The following is a 27190-nucleotide window of genomic DNA, read 5'->3' on the forward strand; positions in this document are numbered from 1 at the left end:
TTAAAAATTTTAATTTTTAAATAAAAGTCAGAGAATATAAATCAGTGTACAGTGAAAAGCAAGGCTTCCTCCTCCGCTGACGGTCAGTATCCCAGTGTCCCTGTCCACACACCACCATGGCTGCCAGATCTTCACGTGCATTCAGAGATTTCCTGGGCACACCACACGCGTGTGTACCTTCTTCTTCACACTGAGCTGCACTCTACACATCACAGTGTCCCAGAAACCATCCCAGAGTGGAACACAGGGCGCTGTCTCTCTCTCACAACCACACAGATTCCGTCGCATGAATGTAACAACTTAGTGACCAGTCTCCAGTCCATGGACATTCAGGCTGCTTCTCTTTGTTTGTTTGGTTGGTTGGTTTTTTGCTACTACAAACTATCTGCAATGAAAAACACATAAAACGGCTCCCACTTCAGTCACTCCTTTCCTCTTTTTCTACTCTATTTTCTTTTCATAGCACTTACCAGAACCACCTCAAGGCGACCATATGATTTATGGAGCAGATGGGGGCACTATCAACAAATATAACTAAGACATAAATGTGACTGTCCCAGGCAAACAGGATGCCTGGCCCCCCACCTGCCTTCTGTGTGTGCATTCCTGTGTGTGTCTGTTCCTGCCCCCCCACACACAATATAAGTCCTGAGAGAGTAAGAACTAGTCTGTTCCTTTCACTACAGTTTCTCCAGTGCCTAGAAGAGCGCCTGTGGCAGGAGCTCATTAAATATTTGATAAATGAATAAGTGACTGGGTAATGTGTCTGACTGTGCATCGTTGGTGTGTGTGTGAGTACAGCTTCAAGATAAATGCCTAAAAGTTGAATGGCTGTGTCCAAGGTGCTTGTTTCTTATATTTCGATAGACGTGACTATATCATATTCCATGACTGTGCACTAATTAACATCCCAGAGACACAACAGTGGGACCTCTGCCCGTCAACCCTCGTGCCCACACACATCCATGCTCAGTGTAGACCCACGGCCATGGCCAAGCTGTGAAACTCTGAGCCCCAAGGGCACCTGTTTTGGTGCAGGGGCAGGTGAGGGAGGAAGAGGCCCTCCTCACACCGACTGCTGAGGGTGTCTGGGGAGTCCTCTGCGCTCCCCAGGGCCCCTCACCAGCAGGACCAACATTTGCAGATTACCTGCCAGGCCCCTGATGGTCAGACACAGCATGGCAGCACCCAGTGCAGGCCTGGCTCAATAAATGTTTAACTAATTAATCCATCAAGCCAAGTCAGAGGCGAGGTTGATTACCTAGATTTCTTATCTATACAACACTACGAGACTGGTTAATTGCTTTCTCTTGTTTTAAGTTTTGTACTCAAATGACAATATGCTTTAGAATGATGTAGATACAGCCTCAGAGGCCAAAAACCTGATAAGTATGAAATATTCCCAAGGTGCCCTCAAGAGCAGATTGCCGCAGAAGCAATAGTCATTATCCCTAGAAGTCGATGCCTTAATGTGAGCATAACGCTGAGGTCACTACTCCCTGGCCTAGGACAGGATAACGGAAATCCAAAAACATGTTGTGCAAAAAATAAAAAGCCCACTTCAGAAAGCGTCCACCAGCACTGCCCCTCACTGTGGGCCCCGTGCGTGTGCTGACACGCAGGACACAGGAGAGTTACTGCATGAAAGCCTTCACTGTGGCCCGTGAGACGTGGCCAGAGTCTCAGCATGGCTCAGTAAGAAAATACCACGTTGGGTGAAACATAGGGAAGAGAAAACCTGGTCATCATGTAACCACAGTGGGAGGTGCCATGTGGTTCCTGTGTTTAATAAACTTCCCAGGGAGCGTGGGTACCCCTCCTGGAGCCCCACATTCGGTTCCCCAAGTGTCTTCACACATTCACGTCTGAGTCAGAAATTATCTGCCTTTGTTTCACTTACCCATCACAGCTGCTGAGGATTTTGTGCTGTTGGTTTTCAGTTATAAATACCAGACGAGGCCTTTCTGGGCAGCCATGTGGTTAGAGCTGTGCTCTGGGTGGGTCTAGGCGTCCTGGTGGCCCTCTGTTCACATTCCTGAACCGCGCAGCTGGGACACGCCCAGGACCTGCCACTTCTATGTCACAGGCAGCAGTGGGGCTCCAGCAGGCCTGGACGGCAGGAAGGTGCAGGGAATCGTAGCCAGCTCCATCCAACCCAAAATTTCGGGTAACCTCCGAACAAAATGAACAAAACTACTCACAAAGGCATCTTTCCCTCACTTTCTAAAAATTTGCCTTTCTGTTCAACTGGAACAGCCACCATGCACTGGTCAGGAGTGGTGACCTGGCCACAGGCCACGCTGCCCAGCCCCAGCCCGGGCCTGAGCACAGAGACCGTGACCCACGGCAAGCCCTGCGGTGGGCGGCGGGCAGGCTCTTGGGGTTGTGAGCCCAGGGCAGGGAGCTGGAGGGCAGCCATGCAGAAGCCACCCCCGCCACCCACAGCAGGGCCCACGCTCACAGGATCTTCGTCTTCTCCACATTGTCAACACAGAGTGAGGCCATAGAGACACACGTCCACACACACATTTGCCACCTGTGGACCTTCATGGCCAACTCAACCCCTTTAGATGGAGTGGAGACAGGCCTGGGTAGACACTGGTGCCCACTGGTTCTCAACGGGTCCAGGGTCTAACCAAAGTCCACCAGAGGCTTTGGGGACTGTGTCTAGGGCCTCACAGGGACACCTATGCTGGTCCCAAGTCTGGTCACCTGTGAGGGGACATGACTGCTGGGTGGGAACAACAAATCACATATCAGGAAGCACAGAAAGGGTGTCCAGCAGGGGGAGACTGAGGCACGAACCCCAGAGCAGGCATGACTCCTCCCGTGGGACCCACAAGTCTACCTGCCACTCCTCTGCCATCAAGTGACCTCCTAACAGATGGCAGCTCTGGAACTAGTGGGTCCCAGATTCCCTGCATCTGTCTGTTTTAGAATGAGGAAGAGCGGTCTGTCCTGGGGATTCTCACCAAGAGCCGTGAGGTGCTGTGGAAAGAACGAAACTGTGACAAAAGGCAGGCTAGTGCCACCTGTCTGCCGTCAACGGCTGGGTAACCTCAAGCACATCTCAGAACCTCTGGTAACTTTGATTTCTTAACCTTTAAAACAGGGGAAGCGTCCAGTGTCCTGTTTGTTGTGAGGAGTAGAGATAATGTGTGGAGGACACTCAGCACGCAGTGGGGGTGGTACCTGCACTGGGACAGAAGGCCAAGGCCACCCACCGACTGAAGAAGCCAGCAGACTGTGGCCTTGCCTCTGCTGCAGGGGACCCTCCCGGGAGCAGAGATCAGGCCAGGGCACTTCTGTCAAGTGTCACAGCTTTGGGACCCACCACGGAAAAGGAGAGCCAGGAACACTCAGAGTGGGGTCAGGTGCTCAAGTGGCATGTGGGCAGGGAGCAAAGCATCCTGTCACCTGAAGGATGTTTTGTTTCACTGGGTGTGGGGCCATTGTTTCTTCACACCCCCACTTAACCCATTAGCTATTTCTGCCCACCCCCGCCTCTCACCTTCATCCCAGACCAGCACTTACCTGGCACCTGTGAAACCTGCGGCAGTCTCCTGTGCACTGAGCTTTGAGGTTAAGACTATGGGAAGAGCTGAGCGGTTCGATGTAGGGAGAGATTTTTGTATCCTGCTGTGAGGAAAAGCCAGCTGTCTCAGCAGAGCTTACAGGACAGCGGGGGTGACCAACAAACAGCGGTCATTGGCAACCAGAACTTTCTATTGAGGGTGCTACAGGGTCTTTGTCCTGTGATCGTCTCTGCCGCCCCAGTGCTCAGGAGTGCCTCTGTGGGAGTGATGGGCAACGTCTAAACTGACACATGAGCAAAACGCACACAGCACACCCAACAGGGGAGCAGGCGCACAGGCAGAGCTGGGATGGGTGACAGAAAGAACACAAGGTGACAGACAGAGGCTTGGGGCAGGCCCGGCTCTGCAGCCAGTGATTTCTGAGACCCCTCCAAAAATGCCCTGCCCCTCTAGGCTGTGATTACTCGACCCTGAAATGGGCTCCTGGCCCCCTCAGCCCTAACATCCTATGACTGTGACATTCGTGCGACACTTGCCACAACACAACATGGGAGGTGGTTGCTATTAGCAGAGCATTTGTGTGTTTACACGGAATGTGTTTGCTACCGTCACAACATAATGAATTTTCTCACAGATTATATGTGCAAAGAGCTGCTCAGATTGAACTGGGGTTCTCTTCAGATACACTATTGATTTTCATTGTTTCAATTTCCTCCATTGCTGAGTTCCCTGCAACCACCTTCCAGTTGGATTTCACCCAGCAGAATGGTCTCTGCCTGCTCCTTCTGGGAATCTGTCCATAAAACCTCAGAACTGGGGAGTCTGAGGACACTGGCTGGCTTGGACAGAACTTTATCTTTCCAGGGGAATGATGGTCTGACCTCTGAGAGCCTGTGGGCATTTCTCTGGCTCGAGCAGCCGGCATTCTTCCATGGCCACCCACTCTTCTTATATTAATACAATAAAGAAAGAAACTTCAGCAAAGTTACCCCGCTGAGGCACATGGCTCTCAGTCAGGGAGCAGTGAGCAGCGCGTCTCCACTGAGGCTCCTCCAGTGCCCACGTTCCTACCTTTTCAACCCGTTTCCTTGCAGTACCTGGGCTGCGCAGCGTCTGGGCAGCACTGGTTCCCCAGAAGGGCGGCGAGCTCATTCCCTGCACAGGAGGCCTCTCCTGACTTTGCAAGGGCTGTTTGGGGTCTGGGATCCGTCGAGGGTCCTTTTCAGCATTCCTCCTCTGACTCAATGTCACCCCAGGACAGATTAGCTCTGCACAAGACCTGGGGTGTTGGTGTTGGACATCGCTCTGCCTGTGCTCTTGGGGAACAGTCACGGATGGAGCGTCATGGAACGACTTCTGTGACACAGCAACGTCCCACGGCAAGGCTGTTTCTTACAAAGAATAAGAAGTAATACTGGAAGGGCTGCTCACCTGACAACTTCCAGGAGAGTGGGAAGTAAGCCAAGAGACCATGATGGAGAAAAAGGTCACAAAGAGAGAGATTAAGGGCCCACTGTGTCCCAGACGGGATGAGCGGGGCTGTTCATTCCTCCAACGGAGGCCTGGGGCGCTGTCCTGGGTGCTGAATCCCCACCTCCGAGGACAGCTGACAAGGTGCCCTGGCACTTACATACTTGAAAGGGGAGACTGACAATTAAGTTATAAACATCACAGAAAAGACGAGTCTGCACATTGTAAATGCTGTGAAGAAAACAAAGCAGGGTGGCATGACAGACAGCGGCAGGGTCCAAGAGGTATAGCCTGGCTGGTCAGGGAAGGCTTCTCTGAGGAGGTGACATTTAAATAGAGACCTGCAGGCTTCGCTAAAACCAGCCATGTAAAGATCAGAGAAAGCATTCTGAGCATACATAACAGCCCCTGCAAAGGCCCATCGGTGACTTCAGGGCAGAAAGTTCGTGGGGCTGACGCCCAGGGGAGCAGCGTACTGGACAAGATCGGTAAGAGACAGGAGCCTTGGAAGGAGCGTGCATTTCATTCTAAAGGGCATCAGGAAACGCCGCAGATTTTCAAGAACAGTGGCATGATCTGACTGATGTTTGTTTAAAGATGACACTGGCCACTCTCAGAATGGATTGTAGGGGGCAGGTGTGTCAGCAGACAGACCAGGGAGAGGTTTCCACAGATGCCAGGTAAGTGATGGAGGCTGGGGTGATGGCAGTGGAGGTGGACAGAAGTAGCTGGACTTGGGTTGTTTGTTTGTTCATTTGTTTTGAGATGGAGCCAATAAGACCTGTGGGGTGTGAAGAAACAAAGAAACTTGGGGTAACTTCCAGAGTTTCTTGGCTTGAACGAGTTTCTGATGGAAATGAGTTGTCAGTGTGTCAGGAGTCCCAGGATTCTGGAGAGGGAGACAAGGGGTGTGCTTGTTTGTTGTTTCAGGAGTTTAGCAGCCAACCCATAAGAAATACAAATGCTCATCACACTCAGCTCTGCAACAGGAGAAATGTTTTAGCTTTTGTTTGCATAGGATGATTTCTCCCTGACTTCTTTAGAAAAACAAATGCTGAGCAGAGGTTAGGAACAAAACTTGGCATAACTGTAAACATCCATTCTGTGGAGACACCACCAAAGGCAGGTTCTTTCTGCCAGAAATGTGTTTGTTTCTGATCTGCAAGAGCAGGAGAGGCCTCAACTCAGCGGTGCAGTGGGGAACCCCACTTCACACCTCGCCCAGTGGGTCTTGAAGCAACGTAACAGAGTGTCTGTGCTAAGGACCCTAGTGTGTTTGGCGGGGCTCAGGGGAGGAGTCGTGGACACACTCATGAGGGTTGGTGGGCAGCCAGCAGCAAATGTCACCTTGTGGGTCCTGGAGGGAGAGGACCATTCCCATGCTCACTCGCTTGCTGTGTGGACAGACTCTGAGAGACAGTTCCCAGCCAGTTGGTGTCATGTTGCTTGATGCCAGTTTTGCGTTAAACACTGTAGCCTGTTAACCTGCTGAGTTACGGTTCTGGGTGGGCAGCCAGAATCCATCACAGCACTTCAAACTCTTTCTTCTTAAAATAAAAAGAAGATGGTGATGGTGGCAGTGATGATAAAGACAACGAGCTCGATCTGGTTCCCGTCTTGAAATCTTGAACTCATGGAACTAAAATGACCCAGACGATGGGCCTTTTTAAATCTTTTCTGGACCATTCCAAGGAAGAGCTCCATCCATTTTCCAACCTTTCTCTGCCCTCTGCTCTGGAGAGGGCAACTAGGCCCCTCCATTTCTTTCCTTTTAGGCTCAGGATAATTTAGCGCCCAGAGTGAGCCAGACACTTTGGGAGTTTGGCCTGAGGCAGACTAGCCTGGGGAGCCTGGGGGGGTAAAAATTTAGGAACAAAGGCACCAGACTTCTCTCATCTCAAACGTAAATGTCCTCCTGTGTGTGACACCACCAGGAAAGTATAACTTGTCTGTAGGGGACAGAGAAAGCCATCCCCAGCAGAAGCAGTCGTTCGTGGACTCTCTTGTTGGTCGCCATAAATTGAAGCCTTGGGTTGACCCAGGAGTCTGATCCCTGAGCCCGCTTCACTGAAGCTCCACTGCAGTCTGTGATTTACCCTGAAAAGTCTGTGGTCATGGTTCCCACATTCCTCCTCCTCTTTCCAGAACAGAAGGGAAGGTAGCAGATTAGCTTTGATGCCAGGAAGTGTTCAGTACTGCCTGTCACTGCTCCACGTACAATGGGACCCTTAAGGGGAAGGAGGCCAGAGCCAGACAACTCTGGTCACAGTGTCTGTGGAAGGTGAACCTTGGCTGTAGGTCAGACTCAGTGACAACAGCACAGAGCTCAGTAGAATGACGGGGCCGCTGAAGATGATGAAGGCAGTGCTCCATCAACATGTGAAACTCGATGACAATAACGAAAGGTTTGGGTGGCAATAGTAAGAAGTGTTTTGACTTACAATGGAAATGGAAGGCCTTCTTAGCTTAGAGAAGAAGTCAGGAAAGAACGTGTGCGCACTTACATGCATATGTGTTTGAGAGTGTTGAGGGCACAAGTGTACGTGTGTGTGTGTGTGTGTGTGTGTGTGTGTGTGTGACACTTTTGTACTGGAAGCCAAATTGTCCACTGATTTTCTGAAAAGCTGCATTGTCCCTTTCAGCTACCAAACCCAGAAAGATGACCTGAGCAGATAGATACTGCCAGGGAGCTGAGGAAGCACCAGCAGGCAGCTCTGGGCACCCAACTCAACACCCATCGGCCATTGATCACCGTGGAATTTCTGCTCCTAGCACATGGCCCCACCACCCAGCCGAGAAGGTACAGAGCTCGCTTGTCTACTCCAATGTGTGCACATTGGGAACTTGTGCCCTGGAAAGCCCTGAGTTGTTCTGACCTGTTTGTGATTTAACATTTCAGGCAAATACAGCCATTTTCCAAAGGAGGATATTTCCCTATGTCTCCCACAAAGAACCCAGTATTAGCAAGCCACTTGGAACTTACCTTTCGTTTGGTGATGTGTTTGTGAGATGGTTCCATGACATGTCACCAACGCAACATGTGGCTTTGGGAGAAGTGACAGACAAGAGCTGTTTTCGACTCTGATACAGATTGGCTCATGGCTGGATGCCCAGCTTCAGGAGGGTGACATGTACCAGCACACAAAGGAGCAGCCAGAGCAGGTCAATTCTGAAACACATACACATATGCAGTTGTTAGCATGTCACAGAACCTGTCGTATTAGACCATCCCACGCAAATTCTTTCCAACAGAGTCAACCAGCCCCCTCCCATGGATGCTGTCATCAACATTAAATCAATACTTCTTGCAAGAGAGGAGTATTTCATCTAATAATCAGCTTATCTGAGCCTCACAGTGCTGGCTGCTGTCACCGAAAGGCATTTTTTCTGCATCCATTATTTACATTTAACTATCCATTCCGTTGATCTTTGTATCAGTTGCATTTGGATAAAATGTGAGCTTCTAATTTAATTTGGTTTGGATTTCCTTTGACATATCTATTTATGCCAACTGCCCAAGAGGAAAAGACCCTCAATAATAATAACAGTCATGGAAACTACTGACACTTCTAGTTTGCCGATTCTGGGCTCCAGCCACCAACAGGACTGTGTAGTGTGACCTCCAGACAAGTCTATACGGAATCCATGGGTGGAACCCTATTTGGGTGAGGATGGGCTGGAGCTGCGATGTTCGCCGCTGGCCGTCTGGCTCAGCAGCCCGGCCCTGACCGCTGCCGGCTCCCCTTCTTACAGGCACAAGAGATTCCAAGGGGAGACTCCCATAAGACTCCTTTGCACTCTGAGTCAGCGAATAACCAGAGGGCCAAACTAGAGTGAACCTCACAGAGGACCTGGTCCTGCCTAAGGTCATGGTCACTTCTGTTTACTGTTCTCCAAGTTTAGCTTTCCTTCAGGTAAGCTGCCCCTTCTCCAGGAGTGTCACAGGACAGGTGGGGCAGCGGTCCATCACATCCATCAGAAAGGAGCATTTTCTTTGAGTGAGAATCAAAGAGAAGGAAAGAAACCCGTGGATGTGGTGTGAAGAGCACCTGTGTGAAGACCCCAGCTCACCATCTGTTAGCTCGGTGTTCCTAAAAGGGTGGCTCTCTGCACCACACTTTGTTCACCTGTAACACACAGGTGGTCAAATTCCTCTGTGACATGGGGTTGGGGCAGGGCGTGCCCGATACAAGAAGGGCTCCGTCTGGTCACCCATCAGCCCACTGCACCACGCATGGCACCTGCTCTGATGCTTGTCTGCACACCATCTTTCCCCACTGCCTTGCAGGTCCTTGTGGCCTGGTGTGGCCTCCATCGTCTCAGAACCCCAGCCCCCAGGACAGTTCCCAGCCCACAGCTGACACTCGTGAGTGCTGACTGCATATATGCACTTATGTCAGTTCCAGCTCACTGCAAAGATGCTCAGGGACCCCAAGCCCCTCGTGGAGGCCACAGAACTGGATGGTGGCAGAGCTTCGTGGCTTCTAGTCTGTGCAGCACAGTAAGAGCCTCAAGTTTGTATTTACTTTAGAAAGGTTCAATTAAAGACCAAGGCCAAGGTGACAACCAGAACATCACTAATATTATCAAACTAGGGACACATTCAGAATCTATTTTTCCAACTTCCTATAACTTACATGTCAGCAATCCATCACATAAAATGAAAAAGAAAGTTGCAAAAATGTAAACATTGTTAGTGAAGACTAATTACACAGTAGCACCACAGTAGTATAATAGCAATTGACAGGACAAAAACGCATTCTAATCGTGAACTGTACCTGACGTGAGCATTATGTCACCTAATATCCTGCCGTTCACACAACTATGTCCCTACTTGGAAGGTGCCAGTAATGAATATGCTATCAAGCAGGTTTTTTTCAATTCACATATTTCTCTTGCAGTGATTCTGCAATCAATTTTTCTGACTTCCTTCATAAATAAGATACATTACCTTGTATTATTAAAAAAACAACACATTCTCCTTCCCTGAAAGGATACCATATATTAGATGACTTTTCTATATAAAATCATAAATGAAAAAGACCATGCAACCTGGAGGAAAATAAGTAATCAAACAATAAATAGGACACTAGCTGCAGTTGGGTACACATGCTATAGTTAAAAGTCTGCAAAAAGAATACTTTACAATGCAAAGAATGAAAACAGAATGTAGTTTTATTACAGCATGAGATAAACCTCAGCTTTTGCACAATTCATCACCAATTTCTTCATTTTGTTGTTTTAAACACACTGTGAAGACATACTGAGTAACTAGTAAAAATTGTATCCAATGCAAATGGCATTGCAGGTAAGTTTTATTGACTTAATGCTCTGACAATAAAATTATAACAATCAGTATTATTCTGATTGATGGCAATTTTTACTTTCACTTTGTAATGGACTTGGAGTGTCACAGAATTGTGTGTAGTATTGCTGCCACCTCAAGGTCACTCACTGAAAATGAGGCGGCTCACTTCAGTCTAATGCACTAGCAAAGGCAAGTGAGTGCTGAAGGCTTCAGGGATGAAGATATCACATTGCGGTCACGTCACAGTAAATCTAAACTTTTATTTGCAATGAAATAATGGGTTTTATATGCAATTTGCAGTGAAACTATACCCTGGCGATGCTAGCATGGCATTGTGCGTACCAGGTCTGTGAAGGAAAGCCTCATAGGGCGGAGTCTGGGGAGAAACGTCGGTTCACCAAACTGGACAGCCATTTGTGCACAACTGGCATGTTGACAGTGCACAGTCCAAACACAGTGGCGTCCTTAGGAAAAGACATATTCCCTGAGTTTATTTTTCTTTCATAAAGCTCACTTGGCTTTTTTCCTCTCCTTCTCAAATCTTCCCTGCTTGGTGATTTCTGTAAAATGGAGTCTCTTCCAAATGGATTTACCAAAACTGCCCTTCACATGAGCAAACAGTTGACGGGAAAGGAAGTGCCAATGAGCTGACTCCCTCTGAGACGCGGGCTGTGCCCAACAGATTGTCACAGCGCCCCTCTGACTGCACTGGTGTGGCAAAGTGGCACTGTAAACCCAAAGGAGGGGATGTGGTGGCATTTTTCAAAATTTAAAGTGCATTTACCCTCTAACCAGCAATCCATTTCTAAAAATTTACTTTTCAGGTATTATTATACATATGCACAAGGATGTCTGTACAAGGAAATTTATTACATTGGAAACAAACTACATGTCCGTCAACAGAGGACTTGTTAGAAGAATGAAGAAAATTTATAGTAAATCCCTCAGATGGAACCCTGCAGCCTGTGAGGTCAGCCAGGCAGCTGTCCACACACCAATAGGCCACAGCTGCCAATGTCATATGGTCAAGTGGGGGAAAGGAGTAACCACAAAGCAATGTATGCCGTGTGTGTGGGTGTGTGTGTGGGTGTGTGTGTGGGGGGGTTGTGTGGGGTGTGTATGTATGTGTGGTGTGTGTGGCGTGTGTGTTGGGTAGAACCTCATTGTGGAAAACATGATGGGCCATTAACAATGGATCCTTTGTAGGAGAAGTGGGGGAATAGTAATGGGCCAGGCAAGACCATTTTCACCAGCTACCAGCTATGTGAGTCTTGATTTTTATACTGTGTATATGTATTAACAACTTGAAATGTGTAAACAAAAGTGAAATGTTCCTAAAGCTGCTTTAGATTGTAATTCAAAGGGAAAGTCACATTATGCAGACGAGAAAAAGGAGGCCTAAGAGGTGGGGTGGGCTGGGGGCCTGCGGCTGCTGGCCCTCTGCCCAGGGCCCCCCCTCTGGTCCAGCCCCAACGCACATGTCTCGGGGCCCCCTCATTCCATTCATTCTCCTGAGTCTTCAATTCGTTGTTCTCATCCGGTTTCTCTGTAATTCCAGTGCTCTGCTTCTCTGGGGATCATCTCTCCGAGTCTCTGCTATGAGGAGAAGAGCCAGCCCTCAGGCTCCTGCTGCCAGCATGTGGCCCCGCTGGCCAGGTACAAGCTGTGTGTGCTCAGGACGCACAGTGTGACTGCGTGATGAAGAGGCCCCACTAAGCGGCCCCAGCGGCCAACTGCCTTCTGCTGCAACTACAAGTTCAGCAGAGTTGTGTACACTTAGCTACATCTCCAAACCCAAATGATACAGCAGTAAACACTGCCCACCAAACAGCACTGGCAGGAGGCAGAAGAAGTGCCTTTGGGCCACAGACTAGAGACCGGACATCTTTCCAGTAGGGACAGGCAGCAGGTGGGTTGCTGTTTTTACAGCTCCTTTCAATGACACATCACTACCCGTGAAGCCAAAGCTCTACCTGGCTTTGCTTAGAAGTTCAAGTTCTGTCAAACGTCCACAAGATACTGGATAAGCCACTGATAAGCTGCGTTTTAAAAGCACGTGCATTTCCCATCCAAACCCATGCAGGGATTGGCTGGATTTCTTCTGTTTTTAATTTGAAATGTTACAGTTCAAAAGACTATGAGTATTCCTCTATTCACCCAGCAAGTTTTACAAACTTTATCCATTTTGAAAAATCACCATCATCTTTATTATATTTGGAGTTATTGAAAAAGGGGCCATGCAATAAACAGAGGTTACTTCATTTTAAAAGGATGCCTCTGTCAATTTCTGGCGTAGGGAAGTCCTTCCCCTGTTTCTCAAAGATGTGTGAACAGAAGGTAATGGGAAGCCCTGCCACACCCTGTGAGCTGGTCTCCAGAAGGGAAGATGGTGCAGGCGCTGGGCGCTGTCCAGACCACTGGGTTGTTGCCCCTGCTCTGTGGACCCTGCAGCCCCACCACCTCAAAGCTCTTCCCACCCTCCCACCCCCAGACCTGCAGCTCTGAAGTTCTGTAACATGCATTCTGCCATAAACAAAGAAAGCAAGATGGAGAGCAATGAGAGCAGGAATAGAGAATGCTGACATCAAGCCGCCGGCCGGGCCATTCGAGAAATAAGCCCCACTGTCTTGCCCTTTCTGGCTACGGCTTTCACACAGCTATGAATTGGGACACTGTTTAACCCAGTGCTTCTGCCTACAGACCCGCTTTCACCTTCTGCAAAACCACCTGCCATCCTCTCAAACGTACACAGACACATTCTAAAACACCGCACTGCATCAGGCATTCCAAACTCAGTTTTAAGATGGCATTCTGGAAATCCAAGAGCTCCTAGGGACAGGTGTGACCTGGGGGGGATGGGGGAGGGCCAGTCTGGTGGGTGAAGTGTCGGCTGCAGCCCTTCAGCGAACAAGCAGCATGGCAGTGCAGAATGACGCCCCAGCAGAGGCGAGGGGCCTCACACACAGCAGGGTTGGAATTCTCTAGAAGGGGGAACTGAAGACGCCACTCCAGGCTGAGGCACCGACCTCCTCAGCCAGGGCCCGGAGGTGAGGCCTGCCGTGAATAACACTGGCGACCGCCATCTGACATGGGCTCTCCCCGCTGACCAGTCCGGCATCGCACAAAAGTAGGTGGACAGGATTAATGATGACAGCTGTTGACGTGGCAGGGTTTTGAAGGTTTTTATTCAGCATTTAAGAGATTTACAGGAAATCTCCAGGCAGTTAAGGCGAGGGGCTCAGCTGGCTCAAAGCCAGCCATGCGGAGGGTAACTTCCATTCCTGGGATATGGAGTCATGCCGTCAGGAAGCAGGCTGACCCCAGTAAGGTCAGTGTCATGGCCAACTACCCTGGGCTCAATTTAGACACATAACTATGGCAATGACTGTGCCCAATCGGTTATTAGAGGAGATTTATTGACGGATATGCTTGAATAGCAGAGCCATTAATTGCAATTACCAGACAAGACACTGTTCACCTCGGGAACTGGATACCACAATGCCCTACCAACTTTAAACCCCATTTGCTCTCAGGCTCTCGGCTGGCGTCATGCAGCTGCTTCAGCTCCCCCACACTGAGGGCCGGGACTGGGGTGTAGCCGGACACCGCCCCAGCTGGAGAACGTGGCAGGTGCTGGGCGCGGGGCTCGGGGCTGGAGCCGTGGGAACCGCACGCAGCCCGCAACGCCCCTCACTGAGGGCGGGGGGGGGGGGGGCAGTCCTCCCCTGACGCCCCGCCCCCGCCCCGCCCACCAGCAGTCGGGCAACGCCTGCCGCCCCCGCTCTACCAGTTCCCGCTGGCCGACTTGCTTCAAACACCCTCTGGGTGGCCTCCGGGCCTCCTGTCCGGGCTCAGCCCTGCCTGTGGTCCCCAAGCCTGGAACGCTGGACTCCTGGCTTCGTCCTCCCGGTCTTCCTCACGGCGGCCTCCCCTGAACATCTCACTTCTCTACAACAGTGAAGACTCCGGGCTCCCCCTCCTGTCTCTTTTCTTCCCTCCAGTTGTGAGGTTCATGGGTCTGCCTCTTGGTGTCGCCCCGTCAGCAGATGTGGTCCGCCTCTGTCCGCCGCGGCATGGCCCCTGACACACAGTCGATGTTCAAGAAACATTTGCTGAGTGAGTGGACGGACCCAGTACATTCTGCAACTGTGCCAGAGGGCACCTCTCTCTAGCTCCATCATGACTCCCCTGAGCGCAGGGGTCCCCATGGCACCCCGCCAGCACCACGCACACCACAGGCATTTCACAACTCCAAACAAACGTGTGGCAACTTGGGAACGCAAGTCCTGTCCAGCCGCCCACTGCCAAGGGCACACCGCCCTCCACTTCTCAAAGGGCAGCAGCTGCCAGCACCAGTCCTGCTCCTACAGGGCCTCATTCATGAAACCCACCTGACAGAACAGTGAGGTCTGGACTGTTATGTTCTGCAGTTAAAGGTGACACTTTGGGGCACAGAGAGGTAAAGTGACATGCCCAAGGTCACACAGCTAGTAAGTAAGGAAGCCAAGAAACAGAGCCAGGCAACCCAGCCCAGACTCTGCGCCTTTAACCTCTAGGCTTTGCTATGTCCCTTCACTCTGAAATCTAGGATAAATGCAAAAGCCACTGGACAAATGCTCCGCGAGAGGCCTTTGGGTGCTAGTGCTATGTCCCCTGAGTCACTCCTATTTTCCTTTCAGAGTAGCTTACAAATCACAAATCTCTGCTCCAAAGTAAGATGTCCCCTTATAACCTTTTCTGGGTAGACAGAACGTAAGGGCTACACTAACCCGAGGTCAGTGAGGCCAATGATTTTCAGAAGTTCCTTCCGTGTGGGGGAGGCAGCGCTCCCCAGAGCTGCGAGAACGCAGCCCCCACGCTGGGCCTCCTGGTCTGGGGGACAAGAATTCTGGGCCAACAGAAATGAGCATCTCTGTCCATGCAAAGTTGGCCATTCCAGGGCCTTTATTCTACACCACCTCATTTTTAACATGCAGGAGGGCTTGGTTACTGAAGGCTGCTCAAGTAATTGCAATTATCCACACTCAACTCTGAGGCCCAGTGAGGTCACAGATTCATTGCAATCAGAATCTCCTCAGCGGGCCCCCGAGCCTCAGACATTTAACCCATGTTGTCTCTCATCTAGTTCTCTATCTCACACAATCGAATGGAGTCCTACAGACTGAATGCTGTACCCCCAAATTCCCATGTTGACACCTATCCCTTGTGATGGTATTTGGAGGTGGGGTCCTGGGAGGTGGTTAGGTCATGATGGTAGGACCCTCATAAATGGGACTGGTACCTTAATAAAGCGACCCCAGAGAGCTCCCTTTATTGTCCCTCCCACAACATGAGGACAATACAGTGAGAACATGGCTTTCTATGAACCAGGAAGAGGTCCTCACCCCACACTGAATCTGCCAGGGCCTTGACCTTGGAGCGCCCAGACTTCAGAACAGTGAGACGTAGATTTCTGCTGTTTACAAGCCCCCCAGTCTATGGTTTTCTGTTACAGCAGCCTAAACGGACTAAGTTGCAGAGTGATTTCATGCTGGGTCGATGAACCTGAAACACTACAAGAATCTCAGTCACCTAAGACAAATGCCACTGTATTTGTCATTCATTCACTCATTCATTGTTTGTTCCCCCATTAGCATGTACTGGTGCCATTAGCATGTACTGCTGCCATTAGCGTGTACTAGTGCCAGGCACGACACCAACAAAACTTGCTAGCCGGCCTCAAAGAACCCACCACTTACAGAGGGGCTTCACACTGCGGCAATAACCACACATGAACTACAGTACTGCAAGAGCTGGGCCATACAAGGCACTAAGAGGGCAAAGGGATTTGATGTGGTCATGGAGGGCAGGGAGGGCTTCCCTGAGGACGTGAGGAAGAGGAAGAGGTGACCACATGTATAGGAGGGGACACCAGTTATGCAGCTGGGAAACCACGAAGCACATCTGAGGGCAGGCAGGTGTGATGGGGCTGAAGCTGGCCAGTGCCAGAGACATCGGCCAGACCGGGAAAGCTAGACAAAGGTCTGGATCTTTATTAGAAGCACCTGGAGACTTTTAGGCACCATCAGAGAGGGGGAAATTCAAGGACAATTCAGAAGGTGACAGTGACAGCTGGCAAGACATCAGCCCTGTATAGTCCACTTGTTAAGGCGGGAAACTGGACAAACACACCAAAGAAAGAAAAGGAAAGGTCAAGAGCAAGGGCTGAAACAAGGATTTCCCGGCCCATCTTAAGATGACGGGAAAGTCAAATGGTCAGGGCGTGTGTCCCCAGAACAGCACAGCGGGGCCGTTAGCACTGCCCGGGGCTCAGCCTGCAAGCCAGAACACAGGCTCACAGCCAAGGGTCAGTTGTGCTCAGCACGGACAGGTTCTATTCCGCACTATTCTCCCTAGGACATAAAAAGTCTACATCCTTGTGCTGACAACGACACCTTACAACCAGGATAACAGGGCACCCACTTTAAACTACACAACAATCGCAGAATTGAATGCTGAGAGGAACCCCAAATGTCCTCTGAACATTTGTGAATTTTTCCAATATGTTCAGATATTTTCATGTATAATTTATTTCCTATGAACATGTGTGTTTGGTGTCCTCTAAATACACTATGTTTCTCATGGGCTTAACCCAAATGTACTTACTGCCTTTCGGGTCCCTCTCATTCCCACCTGAACCTCAGTGGGGCACACACACACAAGGCTGTACCCAGAAGGTGCTCAATCTATATAGTTGACTGACTGACTGACTGACTGACAGCAGACCAAAGGCTGCCTCTGAGTCTGATGGTCAAAGCCTTAAAGTCAAGAGAATGATCCATCTAAAAGCATCTGGTAAGGGCGGACGGGTGGCTCAGTTGGTTAGAGTGCAAGCTCTGGGCAACGGGTCTTCCGGTTCAATTCCCACATGGGCCAGCAAGCTGTACCCTCCACTAGAATGAAGTCAATGAGCTGCCGCTGAGCTCCTGGGTGTCCAGATGTCTCAGCTGGTTGGAGCGCGTCCTCTCAACCACAAGATTATTGGTTCGACTCCCGCAAGGGATGGTGGGCTTCACCCCCTGCAACTGACAACGGCAACTGGATCTGGAGCTGAGCTGTGCCCTTCACAACTAAGATTGAAAGGACAACAACTGACTTGGGAAAGTCCTGGAAGTACACACTGTTCCCCCAATAAAGTCCTGTTCCTCTTCCCCAATAAAAAATAAAATAAATCTAAAAACAAAATAAATAAATAAAAAATAAAAGCATCTGGTAAAAACACAGGGTGGCGATGAGGTGAACTGTCCAAGACTCCCATGCCTGGCTCACCTAAGAATGGAAAACACTGGGCAGAACCTGCCCCTCTCCAGGTCAGAGGCATCACTGAGGAAGCGTGGACGAGCATCGGACAGGAGAGCTGAGAAGCATGGCACATGTCTTGTTAAAAGGTCAGGGGCAGATGAGTGTCCTCAGTAAACCGCGATGCTGCAATTCAGAAGCACGTCGCTCTCACAAACAGCAGGAGCCACTGGCCATTGCCCTGGCCACCAAACAAGTTCACACGGTCGACATTCCGGGTGGAACTGACGTGCTAGCTCCCCTATTTCTCACAATGTAGAGGGTCTATACGAAGCTTACACCTGTAGAAACCATCCCCCAGCTGTCATAGTCACTGCTGAAATATCAAATCTTGAGTCTTTGAAATTTTAAATCTGAAGAGATGATGGAAGGGTTCGCCCGAAGAAACCACTTAAATAATGCAAATTCAATTCACTTCCAATTTTTCAAAGCCAAGTCTAAAGACTTCTGGACTTCTTAACCAAAATGTAACTAAATCCTGGGTGTTAGCACAAATTCACTTGCCAACAAAAATCCGCATTTAGGAAAAACAGGCTGAAACCCATGCAGTCACATGTGACATGACTAGCGGGTCTCACATCAAGTCTCACGACTGGTGAGCGGGTTTCTGAGGGGTCAGGTGATGCTGGCTCTTCTGTGCGTGTCCTCTGCCTCCCATGCTCGCCTGGTCACTAGAGTTGGAGCCCGGAGCCGTGTGTGCTGCTCACCAAGGGCACATGGAATGAACGGAGATGCTCGCTGGCCCTCCATCTCTCCCTCCCGTTCTGTATAACTCCAGTCTGAACCTTTGCAATAACAATAAACTGCTGTTTATAGACCATTTACTATGAGCAAGTACATTGCTGCTTGCTCATAGTAAATGGTCTATAAATGTCCTTTAGATTTTCAACAGCCATATGAGATAGATGTCACAAACCCCATTTTACAGATGAAGTAACAGAGGCACAGAGAGGTTAAGTAACTTGGCTTGGATCACACAGCTAGTGGGTGCTAATAGGCTTTGAAGCTCGAGGTGAAATCCTGTCCACAGCCAGATTCTGAGGGCCTCCTCTCTGAGGCCAACTCCCAGGTCTCTAACAGGACGCCATCTTTATCCTCTCTCCCAAGCCCCAGCTTTCACTCTGACATCCAATCTTCCAAAACAACTGCTTTCAAGTAGCTTCTCAAATAAAGTCCATGCCTGGAAGTGCGTCTGCTGAGTGGGATCACTTTTTCACTCACTCACTGAGTATTTATTCTCTGTAGGTAACTCTCGGACCGTGTTCTAGGCCGGAGGGCATATCGATGAACATGGCTGACAAGCTCGTGGATTCCTGGGGCTCAGGGCCACCAAGTAACGGTCACAGAGCTAAGTCCACAAAGACGTGTGACGTCAGACAAGCAGAGCCCTAACACAGCCCTACACCTGAAAGGCCGGCGACAGATGCTGGTGGCGGCCTCTGCCTGGGTCAGCCCCACCCCCCCTCACCTTTCTGGCTAGTGCTGTCCTGCTCCCACCACAGCGCCCTGTGCCCAGTGGGTGTCCCCACCATCCCAACTAAAGTCCTCCCACCTCTTCATGTTGGTCCATTTTCCTTCACACACCAAGCTGATCGATCCATTTGTGAACTCAGGCTGTTCAGAATCTCCGTCCAGGTCGCCCAGAGGTGTGAGCTGAGGGACAGGTGCTGGTGCAAGAGGGTAGATGACATGGGAGCCTCGCCACCTGTGCCTGCCTGGTCCTGGAGGTGCCACTTCCGTCTTCCAGCAGATTTCTGCTGCGCCTTCCAACCTGTGGCCTGTGGGGGCTTATGACAGGCAGCTCTGGCCTCACAGGCAGAAAGGGTATGAAAATTGCAGTGAGGCCCCATCTGCCTCTTCCCTTCCCTTTCTCAGTCGTGTCTCCTTCTCATTGGAAGAAATGTCCCAGAAGGTCAAATACCGCACCGTGGTCCACAGGACATGAGGAACTCAGAGCCGGGCTCAGGGGTAGACGAATCGCTGTCTATGGTCACCCATTTCCTGGCATTTAAGGAAGCAGGACGTGGGACCCCCAGGCAGCTGGTGACGATGCCAGCGGCCTCTCCTAGTCTATCGCCTCCAGAGGAGCTGTCAAAATAACAAATGACACATTTTTGGGCCACAGGATTCCCTCAGCCAGGCCCTCGGTTTGATTAGCGGTTCCTTTTCCTTTCAGTGTCTTTTTTCATCTTCTCCTTTTCATTTTCTGCCTCTGCTCCTCTCATCAATAAAGGTCACCACGCTAAGGAAACTGCTTCTCAGCGAAGAATTTAACGGTCTCCTATTATAATCACGTTATCTTGTTCAGAAGCAGGTGGGATTACCTGTCAACAGGGTTCTGGGCATAGCAAGCAGCTGCCACCCAATTCAGCTGAGGCTCCTGGGCAGATAAAGTGGCAAAGGAGACGGCCCTTTGGAAGCCTCAAAATCTCATTTCCATTCCCCTCCTGGAGGAAAGACTCACTTTATTGACAAAGAAGACTGAAAATTGCTTGAGTGCTCCAGCAACCAGGTGTGCTGAAGCAGAGAGGCAGTCTGGCGGAGGCGAGCCCCCTGCACCAACGTGCATCTCCACTGAGCCTGGCTAAGCCACGCACAAGTCTGTGCATATGCCAACCAGACTGAAAGCAGCCTGCTGGTGCCTTGCCTGGCTCCCAACCATAAAGCAACATGAATTCAGGGGATCTGTCCCTCCAGAAATCAAACTCAGGGGCTAGTTCAGGGGTCCGGGGGTCAGGCCTGGGTTACCTGGACAAGGCAAACGTTTGGCCATGCTTTCCAGGGGAGTGAGTGGCTCCACTGCATGTTCCAGGTAAGCCACTAGATGTCACCACCATGGATTCTTTTTTTAATCCATTATTATTATTATTACATAAGTATCACCTGTTTTCTTTCTTTCTTTTTTTTTTCTTTTACCACTGTGGATTCTTGTCCCTGCTACCAGAGTCCCAGGGGCTAAGGACCTCTACAGAATTCCATCCCAACCTGGCCAGCAGGGCTCTTTGAAGAGGCTGTGACAGTCTGAGCTCCTCCATGGGCCTTTTCTAAAGCAGTTAGCCGCTTAGACCCAAATAGCTGAGCTGAGAGTGAAGCAAGACCAGAGTCTGCTGGAGCAAACCCCAGCCCTCACAGCAAGCGCCCCCCCTTTCCCCAGCCCTTCCTAGTTGTCAGTGGTTGAGGTGTACCCTTCTGACACATACAGGTCCTCGATTAGAAACGAATTAATATGTGTGCCTCGTAGCATCAAACGTTTTAGATGTCGACGTGCTGCTGAAATAATGTAGGTCTCTGGCTTTTAGCAGACAATGAACGACAGATGGGTAATTTAGGGTGATTCCTGAGACCTGAAGTATAATTATGAAGTATTTCAGGCTGTATATTCAGGACGCAAAGTGTAAAGAACCCAGAGCTAATGTTAATTTACTACTGACAGCTGTATATATCACAATATATCACGTCTTTTAATCTTACATTCCTTCTGACTTACATCAAGCAATCTTTTCATTCATTAATGAAATCAAGCCTTGGCATTATTCTTAATGACCAGTCTCATTTTGAACCCAGAAGATTCCTATAAATAAACTCCGTATCTCCATACACTAGACATCTGAACCTGAGAAAAAGGAGAACATCTTGTTTACAGGCAGAATGAAAACGTCAAAAAGATGGAGCCCACCTTGTCACAGCCCCACAGGACCTAAACAGGAAGTCAGGGAACATGTTTGCATTTCTCTTCTCAGTTCACACCACGTCCTTTACTCCCTTTTAAGCCCCTCTGCCTCCTCTCACACTTCCACAATCTATCCGTTTCCGAGGCAGTATACTCAAAGTATATTTTTTAAAGGTCATAATAAAAATTACAACTAAAAGAAATACAGGCTAACATGCCTCCTCCAATTTTCTGTGCTGTGCCAAAGACTTACATGACTAATCCCTTCCAAAGAAACCTACTCTAATCTCATTACACCACAGACCAGGTATCCTGCATAAGGAACATTGCTGGGAACAAATTGGTCTTCTCAAGTTTCAATTGGTCCGGCATCTCCTTCACCTTCCAACCAGTCATCTCCCGGCTGCTTACTCAGTGCACGCTTTAGTGTTCCCAAAAGTTAACCAGTGCTCTGCTGTAAGTTGTCGCGCAAACCACAGGTATCACCAGACTCCCTGGCCACTTTGGAAGATACAGACCTCTGATACTTGGAGAAGAAGCGAAACCTTTAACCTCATCAACCCAATTAACGATCCCAAAGTGGAATAATGAGATGTGTTAAGATAGAAACTCAGTTATCTGGACAATTACCCATCCGGAGACAGAATCAGACTCCACAGAGTAGGTGCCAGATAACTGAATAAGCGAGTTTCCTGTGACACTAAATCTTCCTATGAATGGTTCATTAAATCATGATAAGTAACATTCAGTGGCAAGTGGAACGTGCTGAGGAGAGCTTCGCTGAGATGGCCACAACTCCGGTGAGAGCACATCTGAACGTCTTTGCATTCCTCTGACTTGAAAATGTTCACCGTGATTTTCTAAAGAGCTCTTGCATAGGAGACAGAAACACTGACTGAGGTTTTGCTGCACTGGCTTTTGTAAGTAATCTAGGTTTTTCTGTTGGATTCTGTATCCTATAACTTTGTCTTCAGGGAGGAAGGTCCTAATTCTTGCTTGAACATTCCTGTGTGGCTGGAATGGTCTCTTTCCCATGCTTCTGAATAGAGGAGTGTCAGTCCGCAGTGGCTGTGTCGTGCTGCAGTGACAAACGGCTCGGAAACCTCACCAACTTCCTCACCCTATGTATCCATCGTGGGCAACCTGGGGGGCTCAGCCCCTCACTGTCACTCTGAAATGTAGGCTGACAGGGGGGCCACTATTTCAAACAGTACTGTCAACAGGCCAGCCGGGAAGAGTACTCTGGAAGGCACTGCACTGGTGACTAAACGCCCCAGGATGGAAGTGGCTCCCCTCACTTCTGCACACAGTTCATCAGCCAACACCTGTCACAGGCCACAACTCTGAGCCAGGAGGACCAGTGAGTCCTATCAAACCCTGTCCTAGAAGGGGGACATCAGGGACAGCTGGTGACCACCAAAAGAGACTGCACAGGAACGTCAAATATTCACTTACCTTCTTCCACTCGTTTTAGAATGCCCTTATTTTCCCTGGATTATAATCTCTCCACTTTGTTTCTGCACTCTCCCCTGATCAGAGCATTCTCTGATTTCGGTCTGTCCACTTTCAGATCCATGGACATCACGAAAGAAAAGCCCGCTTCAGAAGGTTATGAACTATGATGTTTGTGTTGGTAGCGAAGAAAAGGGGAGGGAAGAAACCTGCACACTAACTGTTTGATCTCACTTTCTCCCTTTTATGTAGTTCTGGTTTTCCTTGGTTATTTTTCCTTCTACCCATCCATGCTAGCCTCCTGCTCAGTCTTTTATTGAAAACAATTACTCAACCCTTTCTTTTTCCTTCTTCTGAGCTATCTGGCAAAGGATCCTGTAGGATAACGGAATTCTAACTTTGCTGGTTTCCAGCCCCAAGTTCAGGTGAATTTGTACCCTGAGATACTTACTGGGTCTGAGGAACTACTGACCTGTCTGAACAGTGACTGGCTTTGTTGGCGCCTTCTCCCCTGGAGGAGAACCCAGCCTGCTGCAGACACTGTCTGCAAGTCCCCAGAGGCATCTCATTGAACAAGCCCAGCCCATCACCCCCACAGTCTTCAGCGTGACTGTTCCTACTGTTGGTGACCCCCCCGCCCCCCACCCCCCCGCCCAGTCCCGACCCAAGCAGCCTGCGGTGTCGTTCTCAACGTGCCCAAGCCGGCGTAGCCGGTGGGTTGCACGCATGCCTTCCTTCGCTTTACCCTACTGACAGGGCTGCAAGGACCCCGGTGAGTATGCCATGGAACAGGTGCAAACGCCACCACCGTGGTGCCCTCGGGACGGGCCTGTGCCACCGGGTTAATAAGCTACCAGGGCTGGCCGCAGCCCCCGGATGCGCTCTCCCCCTAAAGCCCCCCAGTAGCTGTCCCCGGCCGGCTCTGCCCCTCCCCAGGCACACCTGAGGCTGAGCCAGGAAGCGCGCGGGACCTCTACGTTCGGGCGACCGAAAGCACCGCGCAACCAAAAGCACCACCGAATCCAGGCGCAGACGCCGCGGAGGCCCGCGCTCCCCGGGGAAAGGCCGCGGCGGAGGACCGAGGGACGGCGCCGCAGCACAGCAGACGTGGCGACCGGGGGAGACGCCAGGTGATACGCTCTGACTCGACCCAGACGACCCCGAGGGCAGCGCGGCCACCCGGGGAGCCAACGCCCCGCCCGGAACCTGGCCGCGCTCACCCGCCCGCCCCTCGAGCCCCTCGAGCCCGTGGGCGGGGCCTGCGCGAGGCCCCGCCTCTCGGTCACCTGACCTGCCCGCGGCTCACGTGATACGTGCCAGCGCCGCCATTTTGGAGCTCCTGAGGAGGAGGGGAAAGCGGGGGGAACGGGGGCGAAGAGGCGGGAGCGAGGTGGGAGAGGACGCGGGCCCGGGCACCGCGGGGCCCCTGGCCGGCCCGAGGAGGCCCGCGGAAGCAGCAGCCGCCGCCCGACCGCAGGTACCGCGCCCCGGGGCCGCCCCTCCGCCCGCCGCGAGCGCCGCCGCCGGCCATGTGCGCCCTCCCCTCGGGCCTCCGCCGGGCCCGCCGGTGCTCGCCACACGCCGAGCTCCGCGTCCCCGTGCGGTGCTGTGCCGCCCGCAGCGAGGCGTGCGGGGAGCCGGGGTGGGGCGGGCCGCCCGGCGTCGCTTCCCTCCCCTCCGCTGCCGGGAGTCGGCCGACGCGCGGGGACGCAGCTGACGACGGCGTCCCCGCCGCGTCTCCGTGCTGTTCTCGCGCCGCAGCCCTTTCGCCACCGCTGGGGTGGGAAAGGCTGGGACGCAAAAGCGGCCCCTGCCGGCGCCTCTTCGAACCTCCTCGGTGAGGTCCCGTCAGTGGGAGAAGCTCCGCCGCCCAAGCCCCGGGGGCATCCGGAGGGCACGGCGTGTGTGGAAGGCCCGCCGAGCGCCTAGGCGGAGGCCGCCACCCCCACCCGCAGGCCGTCCGCCCGCAGCCGCCGAGTGGGCGGTCGCGTGCTGCCCGTGTGCGTCTCTGGTCGGGCGCCTGCTGATCTGTCGCCTCCGTGCGCTGGCGCTGCGCTGGCTGCCGTGGGACCGCTCTGCCTCGGGGTGCGCGGCGCGGCTCTGATTGCAGAGCGAGCCTGGCCCCTTCGTCCTGTACCTCACCACCTTGTTTAGAATTAACTTCAGGAGGAGACCAAATACGTTCTGCCCTGGCGGTGAACTCAGCCATAAGCGATGGAGTGGCGTTGTCGGTGAAACGAATAAGCGTCCTTTGATCCTGTAGCTTCGTTCTGGCCACGATAAGCCGACGGGTAGGACCGCGCAGGAAGCTGCATCCGAAGGGCAGGCCGCTGTCTTACATGTCTAAGCTGCCATTCAGCTCACTGGGCTTGTAGAACTGTTTGAAGTTTGCAGAATCACCGTTTATATTGTATTTTTAGTGAAGATTAAAATAGCAGTATACAATTTTTGTTCCTAATTCATTGGACAGTGATATCAGTAAAACCAATAATATTTTGAGTCAATTCGATGACTTCTGAGCTAAAACGTAAAATACACAATTATTGGACAAGTTTCCACAGCTGTTTTTTCTAACATGCAAAATCCTAAAGTCTGCTTGTTAGATAAATTATGTAAATTTAAATCACATAATTGGGTTGCGTGAACATTTACTCTGAAGTTGCTTTTGACATAGAATAGTGAGAAATTTTTCACTGCCCCCAAAAATCATTACATCGTTTCACCAAGTAAGAGAAATGTTTGATACTACCTACTTCCCTTCTTGGCCACAGCTGGATTCTGACAATTGATCCAAGAGACTGTGTTAATTTCAGGAATTGATTTGAAAGACCCTGGCTCTGCCACTTAACAGCCATGTATCCTTGGGTAAGTCACGTAAACACACTGAGTGTTTCCTTATTTATAAAGTTGTGTAACATCCACCTAGCCTGTCCCAAAGAGCAATCACACATATTGATACAATGTAGCTGTTAGGGGCTGTTACTCTTTTCAGTATCGATACTTTCTAAATGTTTGTTCTCACTGAGAAATAAGAGGAAACTTCTTGAATTGAGAAAGGATACATTTAGAATCAGGGAGGCTTGGATTCCAGTTCTTAAATGATTTATTACTTTGTATCTGTGAGCCTGCCAGGAATTATATGAGTAATGCACAGAATGGGCACAGGCCCTCCAGGGCGAGGACTCCCACTCGGCTTCCTGCTCTCTAGCACAGTGTTTGGCAGCTATAGGTACATGTTCAGGGTAAATATTGGTTAACGTTACTTAGACCTTACATCTTAATTGCAGCTGCCAAATTAGAATATTATCTCAGGCTAGATGCCAGCTAAGAAATTTTATTCTATGAAATTCATATACTTGTGATGTTTATACTCAGTTTTTTCTCAGTGGCAATTAATAGCTACAGTAAGATAAGGACATTTTAAGTCAAATGAACTGTAGCTGACATTAGGAAGGTAAATCTATAAATACAATGTATAAGCATTTTCGGGGTGACTTTGTAGACAGTTTATAATTCAGGGACACAAAAGTTTATCCAGCACCATACTGTTTTACAGCTGAGGAATCAGAAACCCACAGAAACTATGACTTGCCTAAGGTCGCACAGCTCAGTGAGGTTCCTCTAGGAGAGGAATCCGTGAGTTTATGTCCCCTGACTTCTTTTGCTTGGAGCAAAATAAATGATTTGTATTTTAGAATTACAATAATGTAAAAGAATGGGGAATTGCCGTTACTTCTAAGTTTTTCTCTAGGAAAAGAACAAATTCTTAGTCTGAAGGAAAGGGTTCTTTATACATATTGAACTGTCTATACATACACAGAAAAATCACAGCCTTTCTCGAGGCCCATGTGAATCGTTCGACTTGATTTTACTTATGACGACACCATACTGACGGTGACTATAAAGGAACTAATCAGATGTGCAAATAAACCAAACAGCAAATGATAAGGAGATAAAGACGGCTGAGCTTATTTGACTCTTTTCTTGCAAAAGATGTTAATTATAAGCTTTTGCCTGTGGAATACTAATGTCTAGGGAAGACTAGAGACTCAGTGGAAAAGGTGGTAGAACTTTTCTGGTTGGGGATATAACTTTATTGCAACAATTTGATGCATTTGATCTAATGTTGTTACGTCTGGAGACTGCACACAAGACCCTTGTTTGGCTGATGACTCTAGTCTTCTCCCAGGAAATCTTATCAGCCCTGCTGGCCTTTTCACCAAGCTTGTTCTCACTTCTGCAAGTAAAACACTGTTAGAGCTGCCTTCCTTGTCAGCCTTAGGCTTGTGTGACAGAGTTCCAAGAAAGCAAACGGTACACTCAAATTCGGAGAACTGAAGGGGATGTGTCCGCAGATATGCTCGGAAAAAAGGCGTTGGGCTTAAACAGGCAACAACAGGGGCCGCAGCGTCGGAA

General features: G+C 50.2%; 1 protein-coding gene and 1 long non-coding RNA gene across 4 annotated transcripts in view; one reads left to right on the plus strand and one right to left on the minus strand.

Moving 5' to 3' along the window:
- LOC109451923 (uncharacterized) lies at positions 1-24983 on the minus strand. The gene is made up of 5 exons (XR_012490534.1): positions 24724-24983; positions 23717-24604; positions 7990-8175; positions 1901-2988; positions 1-385 (listed from the first exon to the last, which is right to left on the minus strand). It is a non-coding gene; the product is annotated as an uncharacterized LOC109451923 (long non-coding RNA).
- ZNF507 (zinc finger protein 507) overlaps positions 24131-27190 on the plus strand; it is a 22738-nt gene continuing 19678 nt past the window's right edge. For 2 of the 3 annotated variants that reach the window (XM_074314985.1, XM_074314987.1), the window contains exon 1: positions 24131-24251. The gene's annotated coding sequence lies outside the window, so the exon portion shown is untranslated. Of the gene's footprint in view, positions 24252-24445; positions 25640-27190 lie in introns of those variants that run through there. The other variant, XM_019740529.2, reaches the window with a different exon arrangement.

This window comes from Rhinolophus sinicus, linkage group LG11, assembly GCF_036562045.2.
Source record: "Rhinolophus sinicus isolate RSC01 linkage group LG11, ASM3656204v1, whole genome shotgun sequence".
NCBI classification, from domain to species: Eukaryota; Metazoa; Chordata; class Mammalia; order Chiroptera; family Rhinolophidae; genus Rhinolophus; species Rhinolophus sinicus.